We start from the raw sequence: 18,675 nt of genomic DNA, 5'->3' as shown, positions 1-18,675 counted from the left end.
TATAAGCATTTCCCTCAGCAGATTACTGTGTTCTTTTTAAGCCCATGAGTTTAATTTTCTATATGTTATTTTAATTTCTTCACCCCGTGTTAATTATGTGTATAAATAGTACTTGTAAATGATTGACTTAGCCTTTAAAAGCATTGTTCTAAGTATATTATAGTCGTCTCTTTTTACCCCATAATCGATGTTTGCTGTGTAATCATGTTGATATTTTCACTTACGTGTTAATCATGTATTTAAATAGTATTTGTAATCGTTTGATATTGCCTTTATAAGCATTTTCCTAAGTAGATTATATTTCCCCCTTTTAGTCCATAATCTTTATTTTCTGTATAATCTTTAGATATTTCCTATTTGGGATAGGCATTTCAAGTTTTTATTTGATATATAATGCTGCTGCTGTTGCTGCTGCTGCTGATAATAAAATGCTATTCAAATAAAAATTTGCTATATCGCCTCAGAAACGATCGTACACTGTTTGGTTGTCCTTTCATCTGATTTTTCAATAAATCATATTACCTTTTGCTTTTCATATAATATACAGGGTGTCCGTAAAGTTACTATACAGTCTTATTGTTTTATTGTATTATATTTGTATTAATAGTTAATATTTATTTTTAAATGGATCGACAAGCGAGGGCCCATTGAATTTCCTCCACGCTCTCCAGACATAACGCCAATGGACTTCTTTGTCTGGGGAGTCATCAAAGACTCTGTGTATTCGAGAAAGCCAATAAGTGTTGAAGATCTTCGACAATTTGTTATTGATGCATTTGCCAACCTTGATCGTGACTTGTGCACCAAAGTTTGTCAGAGTGTGGTGTCACGTTGTCGAGAATGTATTGGAGCAGTAGGCCTCCAATTTGAATATTTGTCATAGAAACTGTTTGCCTTGATTGTTACAGTCTTTCCGGATGTAACACGTGTATTTTCTGAGATTTTTATAAACATAAAGGTGTTATTTCTTTTTATTTCTTTTGTTGCAAATAAATATTTTAATACAATATCTTACTGTACTGTTAATATATTACAAGGTGTCTGTATAGCAACTTGTAAGAATGTATAGTAACTTTACGGACACCCTGTATATATATATATATATATATATATATATATATATATATATATATATATATATAACTTTTGGTTATACATTATTTGGCTGCCGATTTGTGGATATGTTTTAGTCAAGCCAGTGAATTAGTTCGATCATTTATGTCCATTTCAATCCAATATATACTAAGCTGTCACACAATGTGACATATCGAGAATAAGCGGAACTGGCATTTACTTAACTAGGCAACTTATCTTTATGCTCTTAAAGAGCCCAGATTTAAGGGCTTGTTGAATAATATTATAATAAATGATTGAGAATTATCTATATTTAATCCTTTTTCCGGAATCGTTAGCCTGGGGGATAAATTGGCTACTTGTCACGCGGCTTGAAGCCAGGCATGAGCCAAACTAACAACTATTTTGAAAACGGAGAATTAAAATCTATTTACGTTTATAAAAGCGAAAATAGTAACCCGTCACAGTGAGCAAAATAAAAAAAGAACGAAACTCGAATATATATATATATATATATATATATATATATATATATATACTAGCAGTTCAGCCCGGCTTTGCTCCGGCCCTATGTACTGTTAATAACGTTATGTGCATATGTATATATTAAAAAGTGTGCATATCTATGGTAATGCCTTTCTATGTAATATGCTTCCTAAATTACAATATAGAAAACTTGGTAAGGACAGCAGAGGTCTAATTTTTTAAAACTTTGACCCCAATTTTGACCCCTTAACATTAATTGTTTTGGGCTCAAATCTAGTTAAAATGTTTGACCCCTGACCAAACAAACCTACATCTAAAATTTCAAGTGGCAGCGAAACTTTCGCCCCAAAACTGATTAAAAAGCTTTTCTGAATACCCTTTATGTATAATTTCAAATGTTTAGACTCAAAATTAGCTTAATAGTTTGCTAGAGACCGCAATTGTAAAATCTTTTGAACTTTGAAACCTTGGCAACATAAATGTCGGCCAAAAACCGATTAAATAGCTAGTCCCATGTCTGAATACACTTTACGTAAAATTTCTAATATTTAGACCAAAAATTGGCTGAGTAATTTGGTAGAAACCGCAGAGGTCAACTTTTTAAAACTTTGACCCGAATTTTGACCCTTTAAAATTTATTGTTTTGGGCTTAAATCAAATTATAAAATTTGATCCACGTCCAAAGAACCTATGTTTAGGCCCAAAATTGGCAGAGGAGTTTGGTAGAGTTCTCAAAGGTTAAATCATTGAACCTTGACCCCTTTATCAGTAAATTTCAAGCCGAAAACCGATCAAAAAGATTTTTCCAAATCTCAATACCTTGTATGTAAAATTTCGAGTCTATGGACCGAAAATTGACAGTTATTGTAGAGAAATGTACAGAGAGAGAGAGAGAGAGAGAGAGAGAGACAGACAGACAGACAGACAGACAGACAGACAGACACATTTCACTTATATATATATATATATATATATATATATATATATATATATAAACAGATTTTATGGGTACATAATTTTATAACACTTTTGAATAACACAGAACGTAGTGGCATAATTAATTGCTGAGTGTTTAGTTTATTTGGGGGGGGGGGTTCTATAGTTTAAACATAAACCATTAAAAAGAAACTTTCGAAAAAGAAGACCAAAATACACTTCTGAAGTATATTTCTCCTTAGCATAAATTAGATAAAAGGGATAAATAAGGGGTGGGGCAGAAAAAACCCTATCGAGACGTCTTTCAGCCAACCCTTTTCAAGATTAACGTTGGCAACGGAGGAGAAAGCATCATTTAAAAACATGGTCAAAAGACCATAAATTAATAGCGAGGGTAAAAAAAAAGAAATTGTATAGGGAATAGGGGGAAAAAGAAACAATCTCAGCAAATACCCATAAGTTCTGAATTATGGGTATACTCTCTTTGCTTACACAGAGATGGTTGGCGCAAATTAATGGATACAGCCTCGAGAATTTTTAAGTGAATTCTCGAGCGCGCTCTGTGTAAAACAGAGAAAGTTTCATACGTGTATCCGTCAGTGCAAATTTGGCACTGTAATAAATGTTCACCAATGGCCGACCTATGAGTTGGCAAACGCCCGGATGTTGGCCTTTTTTTGTGCCTACGTATTGAAGGGTGGGGCATGTTGGGAAATTCTAACCCCCAACCGTTAAATGGTATGACCCTCGTAATCAGCTTTACACTGACCGTTAAACCGATTATATTGAGTGATAGGGATACCATCCTTTCGAAGGGAGGAGAAAGCATTGTTCGTCCGAAACACCGTTCGAACCTTCATTGCAAAATAGCAATGTGAAACGGCTGTAGTAATTTAATAATAATGTAATAACTCCTAGCTTTTGGCAATCCACGGGAGTTTCACATAAATGGGGCATTTTTGCGGGCCCACAAACGTTCCACCTTTAAACGTCAAGATTTTATCCCTCACACATTTTTTAATTACGTGTAAAGGATAACCATTAGCCAAAAGGATCTCAGTTATGATTTGGAGTTCCGCATCTAGTTTAGTATTAGAGCAGATTAACAAAGCCCGATGCACTAAAGTTTTGATCAGATTTAATTTTCTGATTTTAGGGGAGAACGAAACCCAGCTAACGTATTGCGCTGTAAATGTGGGTTTTCTATATATGCTAGTAGTAAAACTCATACCGGATCTTTCAATGAGAACATCTAAGAACGGTAATGAGTGATTAACTTCACGCTCCATAGTAAACCTCAATGCGGGGTGAAGTAAGTTTAATTGTTCTAACAACCCCTCAGCTTCTGTACAGGACGAACACATAACAAAAATATCATCACGTAACTGAAATAGCACACCGGTTTAGGAAAACGATCAAAAAGCAATTATTCTTGAAACCCGACAAAATATTAGCCAATGTAGGACCCAAAGGATTTCCCATTGCTACCCCATCAACTTGACGATACATGTTCCCGTCAAAACTATATTCAGCCAATTTAGTAGCTAAACCCATGAGCTTAAGAAATATATGCTCAGGCAAGGAGGATTTAGTTAGGGAAACACGATAAAGACTATCGGCACAAACCCCCATAGTTTCATCCGAAGTCACATTGGTGAACAAACTGGATATGTCATAGGAACATAAATATCCTATATTCGATGAACCCTTTACGCCACGAATAAATTCTGCAAACCGAAAAGAATCAGGAATGCAGAATTCAGTCTATATTTTCAGGACAGGTTCAAGGATATCAGCTAACCATTTACACAGTTCATGTTGAGTGAAACCCAACATTGAAAGAATAGGTCGCATAGGAATATTTTCCTTATGGACTTTGGGAAAACCGTACATCTTGGGACGTTGCGAACCCACAGGACGAATTAGATCAAAAGTTTCTTTGGAAAGCTACCCACGTTTATAAAGTCTTAGAAAGCGAGATTGAAGTTTGGTTTCTGTATTGAGTGCCCTATCATTTATACTGACGTTGCCTAAATATTCAAATTTTGTAGCATCGTCAAGTATCACCATCATTTTCTCGACGTTTTGGTCGAGAATAATGACTCCAGCACCTTTGTCTGGTTTTGTAATATATTATCTTTGTTGTAATATATTATCTTTATTGGATTGATTTATGTTTAAACTATAGAAAAAAAAGCTAAACCCTCAGCAATTAAGTATGGCACTACGTTTTGTGTTATTCAAAAGTGATATATATATATATATATATATATATATATATATATATATATATATATATATATATAAAGCTGAATGTCTGTGTGTGTGTCTGGTCAGGAATAGGCTCTATATGGTTGACTATTATAGAAAACTCATCATATATAATGATAAAAGATGTATCGAGACACAGGAATGGGTATGTTTGATCTGGCATAATGATGATTCATAAAAATTGTGGGGTCTGCGTACGCGCCTTGTCCACAAAGTATGGAAATAAAAAATTTAAAAATAAAAAAAACGTTTACAAGTGTTTTTGATATAGATGTACATAAGAATACTTTGATAAGTATGTTATAACTTAAATAGAGATGGTATAATAAAATTGTGAGGGGTCTGCGTTCGCGCCTGGCCTCCATAGAATGGAAATAGGCACAAACTTTAATAAAGACTTTTCATATCTATCTGCGTAAATATACTTTGAAAATTACGTTTCAGTTTGAAGAAATATGGTATAATAAAATTATGGGGTGTTCGTTCGCGCCTGACCTCCATAGAATGGAAATATGTCACAAGTTTAACAAGGTTTTTAATATAGATCCACAGAATATTGTGATAAGTGTTTCAGTGTGAACAGGTATGGTATAATAAATTATGGGATTTATCTATTTTATTTTTACTTTCATCATATTTTGCTTTGGTTTTGATACCCCCAAATTCGAAGCTATCTCTTTACAACCCTTCCTTTTCATAACCTATCATACTTTCATAAATGAGAGTTCATTTTCTGTAGGCTGTTTTTGAACCCAGTCAACGATGGGTACTTTTGCTAGTATATATATATATATATATATATATATATATATATATGTATATATATATATTCATTTCCCGATTCCGATACTATTACTGATTCCTATTCTGATTTTTTTTAAGTGTTACATATAGGGTTGTTTTTATTCATTTGGAGGGGGAGGTGTCATATTTAAACATAAGTTCATGTAATATATGTCTTATTGCTTTTTCTATAGATTTTAATTTTGCTGTTATTTTAAAATCATTAAATGTATATCATATCACAAAGTTTTAAAGTCTACAAATTACGTTTTTAACAAACAAAAACAAATAAAACAATCAAATTTATTGCTTGGGCCATCGGGCAATAAGCACAATTTTTTTTTTCGATTCCATTAATCGTCCCAACACTACTTATTGTGTTGGCTTATGTAATAGCTTTTTTTTTCTCCACCTCTCAGAAATATGACTTCTGTGCCAATTAAGTATCCTTTTTCTCTTTATATTTTGCCACATTTATGGTCCATTTGTTTTGCGGTCGATTTGTTTGGACCCGATGGAAAAAAAAAACTTAGATGTAAATACGTCTTCACACAATTTTCTTGTTAAATTCATATTTATAAACAAACACACACGCACCAACGAGCCTGTTCGCATTTTTTGCCGTGTATATGCATATATGTATTCATGTATACGGGTGTATTCATGTATATGTGAAATTGCCTTTATCTCTGTTATATACGTATAGATATCTATATATGTATATTTAGGCAGCATTTTGTATCTATGGCATATTTCATTACATAAATTAGACGTTTTTTGTCTATTAATTCTATTTTCTATTCTTTCCAACTTCCGTATAACAGTCTTCACTTCTGGCGGGAACTGGCTGATGTAATCACCATATTTATCATAAGTCCGAGTACTTTCCAATCCGTCAGGATTCATCGTCAGGGATAAATTTGTTTAATTCGTTTTGAACGATTTATTAAGTTTTTGTTTCATTGGTAAATTATTATCCTTTCTTTTCAATTGGTTAAAATTGGTTAATTATTAATATTTTTTACTATTAGTTCAAATTTAGTTCAAATTTAGTTATCTCGATCTTTAGACAAACAAACAACAATAAATACACTTTTCAGAAAGTTTTATAAAAATCCAAGACATCAATTTTTTTAACAGGCACAAAAGTGGCAACTTTAGCCATTTTAACCAGAAAGGCACCCCTCGGGGGAGGCGGTAACCGGAATTTTCCCCGAAAATTCGTTCTGTTACGTTTTTTTACTGATATCATGTTTAATGTTTGTGCAAAATCTAAAAAATTCCAAGGCGTAGTCATTAAAAAAAGTGCGGACAGACGAACGGACGGACGGACCAACGGACGGACCAACGGACAAGGGTGAATTTACAGGTCCACTCTCCTTTTGTCGGGGGACCAAAAAAGGGTAAAAAAAAAACTAAGACCATGGCCACCCATTCTCTTCACTACTATCTATGCAGAACCGTGTAATGGATCTTTAAACTTCTCTTACAGAAGACAAATATCGACTTATACTAAGTAAAATACTTTTTTTTTTGTCCTTGTCTTCATGTTCTTTATGTACGAGTTATAGTGCACACTATCCTTGTGACAGAACCGCAAGTAAAACAATTCTGGGCTTGGTGTTGCCACAAACACCACCACATGAAATACTCAACTCACAAATAATACGTAACGTCAGACTCAGAAGAAAGATCTGGGTGTCATGAACGGCAGGTCTTTCCTCGGTGGGCAGCACGGGGGACTCGGTCGTCATCCTGCAAATGTTGGCTCCTCTTCTAATTTCAGAAACAATATCATCGACACAGAACCCGTACGTATCTCCTCTAATTTCAGGTACCAAAATAAAACACAGGAAAACCAAAGTAACCAAAACTGACCCAAAATATCAAAGGAAGGAATCGACCGAAAAGAGAATAGACAGTTAATGGAATGCTATTACAGAAGTCACCCTAAAAGATATCGTAAACGGATGAAAGAGTTATGGAACCTGTCCAATGACTACCATACATCAGAACAAAGAATTGCAGACCATGCGAAACTTATCCTAAATAGAGGCTGCCTTTCAAATCTAGAACTGAATGAAATAAACAACAGATAAATGATGGAACAGACGAAATAACTCCCTTCAATGGAGCCCAAAACATAGGAACTACAGAGGCAGAAAACCTGCAAAATTTGGATCCAAGAAATATAGAGATTGATATGAAACAACAGAATTTAACGAAAATAAATTAGATGAAGCAGAAAACATCAAGGAAATTATGAACGAGGAAAATACAAAGCTTCCATCCTTAAGATACCAAGAATGGGAAAATCTAAAAGCTGAAACAGAGAAGGTGAACAAACTTCTCCCATACATCCCAACAGAGACTATTACAGATCTAAACAATTTAATAGGCAGGGGGGCAAGACAGTTAGTATGAAGTTTAAAGTAGTAAAAGAGGGGGATAGAAAAAGGACCAACAAAACCTGGATGGAAATTGAGGCTGGAAACTGTAAAAGAAGTCAAAGCGATAAACGAGATGAAAAAAATAGAAGAGGATGGAAAAGTAAAATGTGACCAACAAGAAACAGGGAGAAATGAAGGTAAAAAAAAAGCATCAAAAGAAACGAGAATAGGACGATACCGATACGAATCTGAACAGTGCAAACAAAACAGGACCTTTGAAAATAATGAAAGCCATTTCTACCAAAATATAAATGGAGAAAAAACACAACAAAAATAACCGGACTCGACAGAAATGAAAGCTACTGCAGCCAAATATGGGAAGAACGAAAGGGTTATAATAGGAATGCAGAATGGCTGAAAGAAATGAAAGAAGAGTCACAGCAAATCGAAGGAACAGAAAATGAAATCCACAAATAAACCCTCAAGACAATCCTACGAAAAATAGCCTACTGGAAAGCAATAGATCATAAGGGAATACATGTCTATTAGTTTACGAAATTCACAACACTACATGGAAGACTAGTTCGGCACCTGAAAAGATGCATCCACGAAGCACATGTACCAGAACGGATAACCAAAAGTAGAACCACACTGGTACAAAAATGCACAGAAAAAGGGACCATTCCCAACAACTACAGGTCTATAGTTTTTACCACCAATGTGGAAAGTAGTAACTGCATAACTGAGAAACAAATTTATCATTCATTCATAACTCGCAGGAGATCAGACAGAATGCCAAAATGAAACAGAGGAACACGTGACATATTATACATAGACCAAGGGATTTTGAAGGAAATTAAAAGTAGAAAATTGAACTTACCTATGGCATAGAAAGACTATAAGAAATCATAGGAGAGAATCCCGCAATATATATTAGAATGCTTGAGAATGTACAGAATACCAGGTAAGATAATCGATTTGATAGAAAATGTAATGAGTACACGAAGACTTGATCTGACAGCTGATGGACAACACATAACTGAAATCAAAATACAAAGAGGTATCTTCCAACATGATTCCTTCTCATCATAACCAACGTCGCCATAATGCCCCTTAACAACACACTAAGAAATTGCCAAGCCGGATGCAAGTTCACTAATACAGAAGAAAGAATGAACCACCTAATGTACATGGATGTCCTGAAACTGTTTGCAAAAACAAAGACAGAACCGGAAACGCTAATAAACACGACCAGAATCTTTCACCAAAATATCTGAATGGAATTTACTATGGAAAAGTACGCACTGCTGACCATTTTGAGGGGGGAAAACTAGATGCAACAGAAGGTATAGTATTGCCTAATCAAACAGAAATGAGGGCACTAGGTGAACATGAAAGCTGGAAGCAGATGCCGTCAAAGCAACGAGAATAAAAGAGAAAATAGGAAAGGAATATTTCAGAAGATTAAGAAAACTTTAAACTAAATTATATAATAGAAACCTAATTAAAGGAATGAACACGTGAGCAGTGTCATTAATAAGATAATCTGGACCGCTTATAAGCTGGACCAAAGAAGAATTAAGGAATGTCGACCAGAAGATTAGGAAACTCATGTACTACATCCAAAGGACGATATTGAACGACGATATGTGAAAAGGAAAGTCGGGGGAAGAGGGCTGGTCTGTACAGAAGACTGCGTAAATAACACAAAAATACAGAACACCTAAAGAATAATTACTGCAAAGAGTAATTTACTGCAGCAAGAGACATGGAAGAAACAAACAAGATAGAAAAAAAAGAGACGAGGAAAATAGCGAGGACAGAAAAATGGAAAGAGAAACAGCTACATAGGAGATTCATAAGGATTACAAGGGAAGAGACTAACTAAAACACTTGTAAATGGCTACAAAAAGGAAACCTAAACAGGAAAATTGAATCACTAATAACAGCTGCACAAGGTAACGCAATTAGAACCAACCACACCACAGCAAGGATCTAAAGACACAAGAAAACAGCAAATGCAGACTCTGCGGACAAAGAGACGATACAATAAATCACATAATATGTGAATGCAGCAAACTAGCCCAAAGAATATAAAAATAGGCACGATCAAGTGGGTAAGACAGTGCATTGGCAATTATGCAAACAATTGCATCTTGAACACCCAGGTAGGGCACAAACTGACAGCAGTACTGGAAAATAAAAGTCACAAGATCTTATGGGGCAGTGATATACAAATGGGTAAACACATTCAAGCAAGAAGACCGGATGACATAATAGTTAAGAAGAAGGAAAAGTCTCACCAGATTATCAATTTTGCCGTTCCGGCAGACCACAGAGTGAAGATCAAAGAGACTGAGAAGTGGGGCAAATACACGAAACTTGCCAGAGATCTCAAAAGGATCTGGAAAATGAAGAACGTCAAGATAACACCACTAATAGTAGGGGCGCTAGGAATAATACCGAAAAACTTTGAAAAATGAATAGGAGAGGTTAGAATCAAAGGGATAGCTAAGAAGATACAATGGATTTCAATGATGAAACCTGCAGAAATATTAAGGAACCCTTGAATGTGGAGGTTAACACAACGTAAACGACTCAAAAACTGGACACAGAAACGGTTACAGATGAAAAACACAAAGGAACATCACATAGCATCATGAAAACTGAAACTGTATAATTGTAGATACGGCCCCCTCTTTTTTGTGTGTGAATGCCACCATAAACGGGCACCACACCAAATAATGAGGGTCAAGGAGGAATGAAAGACCGGGGAGAGAAAGCACTAGGCAGACCTCTGCTGGAGATCTGCAAAGAGGATTGGGACTTTGGGAAGGTTAATTGACGCCCAAATTCCAGTGAAATTCCAAATTCCGCCAACGAGAAATTAATGGTAAGTGGCTGTTGTGATAACGCAAATTCTCTGTTTGAGGAACAGCCTCTACTAAACTATTCTATCAATTTGGGGCCTTTAGTACTTGAAACTTTATATATATTTTGAATTTGGACTCGTGGTACAAATTAGATTTGGTTTATAGTCGGTAAAAAAAATAGCTGCTTAGCAGTCAAAATTGAAAAAAAAATGGCAGGCGTAAGTCGACTGAAAGTTCTCTTCTATGCATGCGCAAATGTACATGTATAGGTCAAGCAATGTAATTTTTGATATTTTTATGTGCGTATGGACATGAGGTTTAACAAATAAGGCAGAAGAGCCAAAGATTTTGGTTTCGAATTTAGCTGATGCCCCCCCAAAATATATTAATCGTGACACCCTGCACTGATGATTCCCGAAAGAATGAAACACTAGTAAATAATAATAATAATAATAATAATAATAATAATAATAATAATAATAATAATAACAGACCCATTAAGAAACTCGTTTCTGTTAAAATAAAGTCGGTCAATTTAGATCATATAATGATTAGATCGGGTTGGTGAGACCCTGCACTGATGATTTCTGAAAGGATGAAACACTAGTGTCTGTAATTATTTGATAATTATTATAGTAAATAATTATGTCAACCCCTTTAAGAAACTCGTTTTTTATCGTTAAGCATTTTCAGTTGAAATAAAGTCGGTTAAATTAGCTCGCATGTGCAAATCATCATATAATGATTTGATCATTTTGACAGACGTTAAAAACATTTAAAAATAATGTTTAAATTCAACAGTATTTCTCGCGGTTAACCGTGGCCGAATGGATTAGGTCCTTGCTAATGGAGTCAGAGATGTCTTCTGTTGCCGGGTTCGAATCTATCGACTGGTGTTAATCGTAACACCCTGAACTGATGATTCCTGAAAGGATGAAACACTAGTGTCTGTAGGTATTTAATAATTATTATAGTAAGTAACTATATATATATTCTTTTTGAAATCTCAGCTATATATTGGGTACAATATAATAATCAATAAGGAATTGGCTTTGTAATAAAAATACAAAATCTGCATGAATTAAAATATCATATTTAAGCGTAGTTTACGACCGAGCGACGCCAGGCGGGATTTTAGTATCACTTTCAATTCTTCGTCGAATCCTCAAAAAGTGAAAAGCAAATGAAAAAAAAAAAGCCGGTGAGAGCAAATGTAACTCAGAAGGTACACAAGCGCGAGATGTCAATTAGACGCGAAGGGAACGTTTTCACGCTGTTCCAAGAGAAACGTTAACGATTAAAATTCCGTCATACCAGAATTAGCGTCATAGGATATAATTGTATTAAATTAAGGTTTGAGTTATGTTAAACATTTTAAGATATTATTACTGGCTCCATAGACGATATTATTTATTGTATATTATTGCGTTTTCATGTAGATAGCTTCAAGTATTTTTAACTATTTTAAATTGGTTACAGAATATGTTATTGTAGTGTTAATTACTTGACTTGAAGGAGACAATAAAGTTTTTGTAAAGGTTAGTAAATTGAACAATAAATTACGAGATGCATGATGAGGCGGTGGGATAGGGTAGTTGTCGTAAGATTAATATAGCTATTAGTTTTAATATTATTATTAGAGTTACACTTTCCCATAAAATATTTAAAACTACAGATAACATCAATTTTCTGTAATGGTTTTAAGGGTTTAGGGGACGTTATTATTTATTGTAATTTTTTGCGTAAATTTATTATAATAAACGTAAATTTATTATAATAAACGTAAATTTATTATAATAAACGAGTCTAATTTTATTATTATTGCCAATTAGGTGGATATATATTTTACAATTATTTTTATGTTTTTTTTTCTTCTAATTTAAAGCTTGTTTGCCTTTGATTACAGTAGTATAAGAATGATAGAGTTTGAGATGTGATGTTCGGTGTTATTATTATTACTAGTAGAGTTACTTTTGTAAAGTTTTAATCGTATATATATATATATATATATATATATATATATATATATATATATATGTGTGTGTGTGTGTGTGTGTGTGTGTGTGTGTGTGTGTGTGTGTGTGTGGCGATTAAGCTACACTGAATATTCGGCGTTTCATCCACTCTAGGACTCCTCAGGCTTATGCGCGAATTCTGTGGTTGTTTATCGTTTTTATATGCGTTTTTTATATTATATATATATATGTATATATATGTATATATATGTATATATATATATATATATATATATATATATATATATATATATATATATATATATATATATACCGATCGGTAGAACTGCTGACTATAAACGCGACGGTTCTAGGTTCAATCTTCGGCTTGGGAGAGATGCTAGTCTACCAGCATTGATGAGGACTGTATGTCGATGAGTGCAAATATATTTAATGTCCCCTTCTTTGGGTAGAACATTGCTGTAAATAATCTCACACGCTTCTTAATTGGCTGAAAAATGTGAGGCTCGCTGTTTGTTTATAAATAATCCGTTTGAGCACTATAAATGTGGTGGAGGAATGTTTATTTAGAAGTGACATTTGGCGAGGTTATTTGCGGGCACCGCTCCCGTGGGTAGATCGGTAGAACTACTGACTATCAACGCGATGGCTCTAGGGTCAATCCTCGGCTTGGGGAAGGTGCTGGTCTTGTGTGATACAACGAAACAGGACAGTATGTCGATGAAATAAATGTAGAAATTGTTGTTTTTTTAAAATTATATATATACATTTTTTATAGTCACGTGGTAGCTTGTTACAAGTTAGGTAGGCGGACTTTTTTTTCATATATATATTATATATATTTATATACATATACACACACACACATATATTCAAAATTTATGCCAAAAATTTCAAAACGTTTCGGCTGGACTCATAATTAATATTATTTATCTGAAACTTCTTTGTTTTAATATACAAAGCCTCGAGTATTCTTAGCCTATTTACATTTCTCCCACTCTGCAATACTCTGACATTTTCTACCATAATTCTTCGAAATTCCGAATGATGGAAGCCAAATGTTGTGATATGGATATATGTATATAAATATATTTAATATATATGTATATAAAAAAAAGTCCGCCCACCTAATTTGTAACAAGCTACCACGTGACTATGAAAAATGTATATATATGTAATTTAAAAAAAATAATAATTTCTACATTTATTTCTACAATATGCCTGAGGATGATAGAAGCACTTCTGTCGAAAGCGCTCGCGATTATGGATCCAACATATACAATTTCGAGAGTAACAAAAACGGACTATTCGGAGATTGGAGAAGATAAAAAGGAAAATTGTAAAACAGAATAACTCCGTGCTATTCAATAATATTTGTCTAAATGAGAAAATGCTGCCTAAATATACACAATATATATATATATATATATATATATATATATATATATATATAATTTATATTCCAATATCAACACTGCCGTCTATAAACAGTGTATTTCCTATTATTTAACAACTACGTACTCGACCGATATCAGACATTTAAATCTTATACTGCACCAATACCTGAAGGGAGACGTGCTAAGTATTACCATCGCCATGACACGTAAAAAATTGTATTTCATGATGACGATCCTGTTATTTTATTTTATTTATATTTATTTTATTATTTTATTTATTTTTTATTTTTTTTGCATTTTCAGCTCAAACAAAGCACATGCCCTGTCGGTGGGGCATTAGAATACACCAGCTGCCCCCCTGCAGAGGATAAAAGTCCCTCAATGGGGGTCCTGGATATGACCTTAAACTATATCCAGTGGTGAGGCCCCAGCTTGTGGGCTTTGGGGAGTGTTGAGCCACCCTTTAATTACCATTGCTCCCAGGTCCACTCTGACCCGGAGTGGTAGTACCTGTTAGGGTCCCAACTATGGGTTAAATAGAAACCGACGTGAAAACAACAAATATATTCTATTAAAAAATTTTTTCTTCCAAATCTTTGGATTCGGCATTAAATAACCCGAAAAGGGTTGATATGCCGTAAAACAAAAACAAACAACCAAAAAACAAAGCACAGTGCCACTTTAACTTAAGGGGGCTACTATCGGGGCCATGAGTTACAGGGATAATATGTAGAAACTGGAGTCGCAATATGTCTGTTCACTTAACACTTGGACTTTTGCGTGTCAGTTGCGAAAGCAGGAAACCGGAAGGGAATTCCAAAGTCTAGCAGTTCTGGGGAAGAAACTATCATTAGAGTAGTAGGCCTTCTTACATCTAGGGATCTCTACTGTGTAGGGGTGGGATTTTGCCACTTGTCGGGTTTGTCGGGGGTATTTACGTCGAGGGGGTATTAGGGCTTGTAGTTCGTCGGAGCATCTACCATTAAAATGCTTGTAGAACAAGTAGAAGGATGCAACATTTCGTCGATGGGACAGAGGCTGAAGCTTAGATGACAGTTCAGGACCTGATCGAAATATCGAATTTAATTTTAATAAATATCTATATTTATTGAATGAGATTCTTTACTTTTTTTGTCTTTAAACCGTTATTTTTAAAATTTTGTATTCCAATATCAACACTGCTTACAATGACCAAATTATTTTCTATTACTTAATAAACCCCCGATCGATCGACGCCTCATACTGTATCAGACATTGAAACGTACTTCATCAACATGCGAAGGGAGACGTGTCAAGCATTACAATCGCAAAAAGAAAGTTGATTTTCCTGATTAAGTTTCTGTTATGAGCCGAAAAAAGAATTTAATCATAACTTGTGTCTTTTTTTTTGTGTATGTGTAATTGATATTCATATTAAAAATCCCTTTTATCTATTTATTTAAAAAGAAAATACAACTTTCTTATATATATATATATATATATATATATATATATATATATATATATATATATATATATATATATATATGGATGTAGCTACTTTGCATATTCTTTTAAACAGTCATTTAAATTACTTCCCTATTAGTTTTTGTTTTCGGCTTTCTTATAGGGTCATCATCTTTAGTTAACTATTACGTGTAACTCATGCAGATATTCTACATGATTTATACTTTTGTTTTACATGGTGGTCACTACTTATCAAGGCCCACAGACCACTCGAGGATTAGGGTTAATTGGTATACATTAGTCATTGTGATTTTAGCGTAGTAAACATTAGTGGAAATTTTATAACTTGGATTACTTAGGGGAGGGCGGTTCAGTAAGAACCTGTTCACGTTGGACTTGAAGACAATCAGATTGTAGTCAGATGAAAAGCAGGAAAACGGAATAGAGTTCCACAGGCGAGCATTTCTAAGAAAGAAGCCCTGTTCATGGAATCTACCTTTAGGTGTAGGCACAGATAAAGAGTGTGGGAAATTGTTGATAGTGGTTCTAGCTAGACGAGTGTTGCGTAATATTTGTGTAAAAATTTATAGTAAACTACAAACCTCTTTCTATATAAGTATATATGTATGCGTATATATATATATATATATATATATGTGTGTGTGTGTGTGTGTGTGTGTGTGTGTTTAAAAATTTTGCCTACCAAATTCCTTTGTCAGTTTTTGGTCTACAGAAACTTAATATATAGGTTATTCAAACCCGTCAGAAATTTTATATTAAGATTTTAGCCGAGGGAAATCGATGGAAATGTGTAACAATTTAAAAAATAAAATTTGCTAGAAGGTTGAACGACAGCATTACGAATATGCATGCGTAACGTAATAGCTATAAGTACATGTTTTAATTCGTAGCCTTGCAGCAATCATGTTTCATAGCTCAGGCATTTACGTCAAAAGAAAAAGTAAATCGTAAGCTAAACGTTTTAGTTTCGATTTTTAAAAAACTTTTTTAATCATTCCTATATTCTGAGTTCAGTATAATATAATAATAAATATGAAATCCGCATTAATCAAAATATAATATTAAAGCGTATTTTACGACCGGGTAATGTCGGGCGGCCTGCTAGTTTTAATAAATAAATCTGTTTATTTATTGAATGAGATTCTACACATAAATTTTGAATTTTGTATATATATTTGTAGTCATCGACATACAGTCCTGTTTCGTTGTATCACAACTCATCAGTGCCGCTAGACTAGCATCTCTCCCAAGCGAATGATTGAATCTAGAACCGTCGTGTTTACAGTCGGCAGTTCACACACACACACACACACACACACACACACACACACACACACACACACACACACATATATATATATACTATTGTAATAAAGGAACTTTGTGTGTGTCTGTGAATTCGTTCCTTATAGACTCGAAAACGACTGGGCCGATTTTTACGAAATTTTACACGAAGGTACTTTATGTACCTGGCAGTGCTCTTAATTGAGGTATAGGAATGTCGTCGATAAGAGTATCGATAATCGATAATCCAAATAATCTGATAAAAGAAGGAACAGACGATTTTGATCGAAGTTAACGCCTTACACAACCTAACATCACAAGTGCATTCGGAGAAGTGTTATTATCACACAAGTCGAGAAGCTCGACATATAAATCAACAGTAAGTTCCTTGATGTAACAGGGGTGCGTTCGAAATTAATGTTTATTTTTAGAACACAATTAAAATATGATAGTTGACTTTTATATTTTAAACTTTAATTCAAGCCATAAAATTTATAAAATCAACAGTAAGTTCTCTATAGTGCAATGTAGACTACGATGTATAATGGATTAAGTCATTGTGGAAGGCATGTAAGTTTCCTACCGATGAACCGTGACGGGTTTCCGAATAGAACAGGCAATCATAACGGGCGCCACACCAAATCATGCGGGTCCAAAATGATGGAAAGACGGAGAGCAAAGAGGATTGGGACCTTAAGGAGGCTTATTTCTACCCAAATTCTAGTGAACACCAATGCTCGCTGCCAACGAGTATTCAATGGTAAGCGGCTGTTGCAATAACGCAACGTCTCTGTCTGAGAAATGGTCTCTATTAACTACTCTGTCAATTTTTGGCCTTCAGACTTGAAACTTGATATATATGGGATTTGGACTCGTTGTATAAATCAGATTTGCATTATAGCCAGTAAAAAATAGCTACTAAGCAATCACAGTTTTAAAAAAATGGAACTTGGTAGACGATTTGATTGAAAAAAAATACGCAATTTTACCGATTTCGATTACAATAAAAGCATGGGTGTCTGAACCTTTCGTTAATCTTCATTCTTCAGAGTAACTCTGCTAATATATATATATATATATATATATATATATATATATATATATATATATACTATATATATATATACATATATATACATACACACACACACACATATATATATATATATATATATATATAAGCAGAGTTACTCGACGTTACTCGTGATTGAATGAAGATCAACGAATGTCATTCATATATATATATATATATATATATATATATATATATATATATATATATGAATGACATGCGTTGACTTTTAACGCATTGCTTATTGGTTAAAATAATTTGAGCCTTCCGGCAATTGACAATGTTTACATTGAGTTTGCCTTGAGATTTCTTTTACGTTCAGCAAGTGTACGAGAATAAAACGCATACTGTCATCCAATCGACCTTGGCTTGAGCTAATTGCTTGTCTAGGCACTAAATAGCAGAGGTGTTATACAGTAAACTAACCTATCTATGCAAGTCTATGTTTCCCGGTTTAGGTCGACTTTCTCGTAAGGAAATCGCTAACCGCCCCCCACACACACCTTAGATTTAAAGACATTACTCATTAGATGAACTAAATTCAAACTCGCCAGCAATTGACAATCTTTTCATTGACTTTACATTAAAATTTGGATAACATTCAGCAGCTGTAATAGTGTGAAGTAAGGGAGACATGTGAACCTTCATTCCGGTGCACCATGATGG

Source organism: Euprymna scolopes, chromosome 41 (genome assembly GCF_053919585.1).
Source record: "Euprymna scolopes isolate OS-2025 chromosome 41, ASM5391958v1, whole genome shotgun sequence".
NCBI lineage: Eukaryota > Metazoa > Mollusca > Cephalopoda > Sepiida > Sepiolidae > Euprymna > Euprymna scolopes.
This window is presented reverse-complemented; position numbering follows the sequence as displayed.